Source organism: Etheostoma cragini, chromosome 19, assembly GCF_013103735.1.
Source record: "Etheostoma cragini isolate CJK2018 chromosome 19, CSU_Ecrag_1.0, whole genome shotgun sequence".
NCBI classification, from domain to species: domain Eukaryota; kingdom Metazoa; phylum Chordata; class Actinopteri; order Perciformes; family Percidae; genus Etheostoma; species Etheostoma cragini.
The window spans coordinates 1,489,862-1,494,981 of NC_048425.1; positions in this window are offsets into that span (position 1 = coordinate 1,489,862).

Below are 5,120 nucleotides of genomic sequence, written 5' to 3' on the forward strand. Positions count from 1 at the left end.
TCTGAATGTTGAGATAGTTTGATTCGTAATGAACATCCATCCAACATCTAGTTAGAAAATGAAAGCATTATCTGCATAGTGACTCACTCTGTATCTTTTAATGTTCTCACGTCTTCTTCATCCCTTCACTATCTTTTGGGTTTTTACATGAATAATTCACGACTAAACGTCCTTAAAGGAATCAGTTTAGCCAGAACCGGAGGCATCATTTACAGAGGAATTCAAAGAGTGTAAATGCTGCAGAAAGCAAATATTGGGTTGTTAGGTTTGCATAATTACTAAAAAATCCCGAAACACATGTAACATTAACAATCTGCAGAAGGTTTTTGAACAAAACAGCAGATTAATTAAATAATAATAATATAATGAACATAACATTTGGCATGCGTGAACACTTAACTTCCTATCTTACCATCCTTTACTACTCCATAGAAAGCATCCATTGCTGAAGGTCACATTTACTACCTTTCTTCCAAATTATTCAAATTTTTGTCAGCAGCTTGGCTTTAATGTATTAATAATTCAAATATTTGTTCTTATATTTTATTTCTATTATTATTATTTCATGTATATTTCATGTATATTGCACAGTATGTATGTATATTGTATCCTAGTATTTCATTTATATTTATATTCTGTGCTGTGTGACTGGTACTGCAGCTATAACACTATAATTTCCCATTTTTGGGGCTCAATATCTATCTATCTATCAATCTATCTATCCATCTATCCATCCATCTATCTATCCATCTATCCATCTATCCATCCATCTATCTATCTATCCATCTATCCATCCATCTATCCATCCATCTATCCATCCATCTATCCATCTATCCATCCATCTATCTATCGATCCATCCATCCATCCATCTTCCCCTCAGTGGGTAAGTTGGCTGGTGCGACTGGTTTTGGGGTTTTTTAGTGACACCTAGTTGAAAAGAGTGTGATGAGAGTTCAGATTGAACCACAGACCACAGACCAGATTAGCTCCTGACCCGGGACACTTCCACACAGCGGCTCAACCACTGATTTATAATCAAAATGCAGTTGAGCTGCTAGTTCGGACGCATTAGGACGGACACAGTGCTAAATGTGTTTGACACCAGTGGGTCCTATAGCCTCGGCTCAGATCTGCACACTCTTCCTGCCACCGGCACGTTTTCAGATGCTGATTTCAGATCACTTCTGTGTGTGTCTGTTGTCATTGATTTGGCTTTTGTATCTCGGCATCACTGAAAATGAGGGAAACCGCGTTTCTTAACCCCCATGTTGTCCTCGGGTCAAATTGACCCGTTTCTAAGTGTTTTATAACACAAATATGGATTTCTTTCAACCAAATTGCCCAAAAATAACATGGCTAATATAAATTAGATTTGGTGAGCATGAATTCCAAGAATATGTGTAAAACCTCATTATTAAACCAGCTCAGGTTTAAAAAAAAAAAACGCCAAGAGCATGGAAAAAGTGACAAATAAATCAGAAAAGCATACTAACTTTTTTCTGTTGGTGCAACAAACAATGTATTGTATATATATATATATATATATATATATATATATATATATATATATATGTATATGTTATATCTGTCTTCCTGTCCTTATTCACCTGTAGGTGCAGCAGCCAATGTACCATTGGAAGACTATGATGAAGACTATGAAACAGAAGCTGAAGGTGTGGAAGACTATGATGAAGACTATGAAGGTGATTCCTACTTCATCAGCGGTGACGGAAACTTTTCCCTTTACATTCCTGACGACTACGGGACGATCCATCGGCCACGGCAACCTGACGAAGCATTTGAATTATTTTGTTTAATGTTTTCTAAACAGTATCGGGACTAAACTCTGACATCTACCCATCTGAGATCCACTCAACATCCTCTGATCTTAACTGTTAGGCAAAATAATTCATAATTTCCACCTTTTTAACTAAAAATGTATGCATAATGTGATATAAATGAGGTTTGTTGACTATGAATTCCAAGAATAAGTGTAAAACCTCATTATTAAACCAGCTCAGGTTTTTTAAAAAAAAGCACCAAAAGCTGGAAAAAGTGACAAATAACTCAGAAAAAGGGACAAAATCATCGGAAAAGCACCCCAAAAAATGTTAATTTACCATTTTTTACCTAGAAGGACAAGCTCCTGGTTAACAGGAAGACAATACAAGGGTTAAATAAAGGTTATGATGATGTTGAGAGACGAGAGATTACCATAATAACCCAAAAATAAATCACACAATGATGTTTTCCGTTGAACTGCTCACACCTTGCACCTTGCATACTAACTTTTTTGTGTAGGTGCAACAAACAATTTATTATTTATATTATGTTATATCTGTCTTCCTGTCCTTATTCACCTGTAGGTGCAGCAGCCAATGTAACATTGGAAGACTATGATGAAGACCCTGAAACAGAAGCTGAAGGTGATCCTACATAATCAGCGGTGACGTAAACTTTTCCCTTTACACTCCTGACGACTACGGGACGATCCATCGGCCAAGGCAACCTGACGAAGACCCGCCCCCCCTTTCCTCCTCAGGTAACCCCACAAAGCATCAAATATTTATATATATATATCACACACACTTTTTTTGACATTTTCAACACTACGTAACACTAACTTATTAACTTCAGTTTTACAGTTATTTTTTGGAATTTGTGATCATTAAACCCCATTTATAGGAAATTATACCTAATGTTTGAGTTAGAAAAACAGAAATTAGGAATTATTGAGACTAAAATTAAAGGAATGGATGTTGATGATAATCACAGACTGGAATATGTCGACTTTTACTCAATACTATTTATATTTAATACTAATTTTAATAAACAAATGCTATAAAATTGAATAAGACGCCCCAAAATTAATGAAAGTAGAGATTTGTACTTGGCAAAGAGCGTTGGGTAAAATCAATCATGTTATTTTGGGGAATTAAAAAGAACATTGATATAGGACAACATGAGGACAACATGGGGACAACATGGGGACAACATGAGGACAACATGGGGACAACCTGGGGACAACATGAGGACAACATGAGGACAACATGAAGACAACATGAGGATAACATGAGGACAACATGGGGACAACCTGGGGACAACATGAGGACAACATGAGGACAACATGAAGACAACATGAGGATAACATGAGGACAACATGAGGACAACATGAAGACAACATGAGGATAACATGGGGACAACATGAAGACAACATGAAGACAACATGAAGACAACATGAGGACAACATGAGGACAACATGAGAACAACATGAGGCTTAATAGCACTAACATTTCACCAACAGTTCTTTGCAAGTCAATTTATGATAAGCTGAATTTTGGATGTTTTATTCAATTTGATAGCATTTGAGATTGTTTTTCAAAACGTTGAAAAAGCAACCTTCCCGGTCTGTGATTATCCATCAACATACAGTATCTTCCTCTGCTATTAAATAACTAAAATAATTCGTAAGTTAATTTTTCAACTAAATAAATGGCCATAATTTCATATACATGAGGTTCATAGACCATTAATTCAAAAATCAGTGTAAAACTAGTGGCAATAAGTTGGTGGTATATGAGTGGTAGTTAAAGAAAGCTCCAAAAACGTTGAAAAATAGCATTAAAAACGAAACTCGCTAGCGTGTTAGCTCGCCATCTTCAGCTTTTCAGGCCTTTTATTTCTTCATAAAATGTTCTTTAAATAACGTTTTACACTCATGATGTTGCATTTATTTAATTATTCAGGCATAAATCACCTTATAGATGTTTGGCACTGACAAGGACTGCACTTCATTTTGTTGTATCCGTTCCAATGACAATAAAACTATTCTTATGCTTATTTTTGGGGCTCACCTGTCGTCTCTCTCTCTCTCTCTCTCTCTCTCTCTGCAGCTGCCTCTTCACTGATGGAGTCCTCCACCTCGTCTACATCAACCTTCCACCTGCTCCGTCTGGTCTACGTTCTCCTGCTTTTGTTCATGTTAGCAAAGCAAGAACTGTAGATATTCCCTCACATTCATCTGGGCTTAATAAGGATTTAATTTGGCTCTATTGTCAGACATGTTGTTACTTTTTTTCAACATTATATCGTTTTTTCAGAAATTTCTGTCACTTTTTCAACGTTGTAGGGGCTTTTTTTGATGTTTTTGGTGTTTTTTCCCAAAACTTTTTATTTCAACGGCCCATTTGTTGTGACAAAAATGATTAAATTAACTGAAAGCGGGTCAACTTTGACCCAAGGATAAAATGAGGGTTAACCCTCCGGCGGTTGTCCTCAAAAATGTGAGTTTCTTTTAACCAAATTTTCATGAAAAAGTAACGTGGATGGTTCGCTACAACGCTCTGCACAAGTTAAATAAATAATCACTTGACTTCTGTCATTGACGTTGGGTGTTTTATTTAATTTAACAGCATTTAGAGAGAAAATAATCATTGAAAAACATTGAAAAAGGTGTCAAATGTCGGAAAAAGATTTATTAAATGTGGGAAGAAAAAACAAAAAACAAACGCCAAAAAGCGCAGGAAAAAAAGCAACAAATACATCGGGATAAGTGATAAAAATGTTGAAAAAAGTGACAAAAACCTCGGGGTTAACTCTCCAAAAGGGTTGAAACAGACGACAGAGGCAGCGCGTCGCCCCTGATTTGCATAAAGTTGCCTGGATACAACTTTATGCAAATTAGTTGTATTAATTGGATTAATTGGTTGTATTCATTGGCTTTATTATTGTTTGCATTAATTAGTTGGATTAATTGGTTGAATTAAGTGGCTGTATTAATTGGTTTGTGTTAATTGGTTGTAGTAATTGGTTGTTAATTGGTTGTATTCATTGACTTACTCTTGGTTTGTTTGTATGTTTGTATTTCTGGATATGCAGTACATGTTGTATTTATGTGTGTATGTGTGTGTTACATGTGTCCCTTGGTTTTCTTTTGTTTTTGTTGATTAATTCTATAATTCTCAGTTTTTTTTGGTTTTGTGGGAGGAGTTTGAAGATTTATCTAAAGCTGTTTGTCTCTTTTTCCCTTTCACCATGGTACGGATTCTTTTTCATCTTCTTAGCACACATGATAATGATAATCTTGGCCTAATAAATCCTGATACACAGTAAATACTGA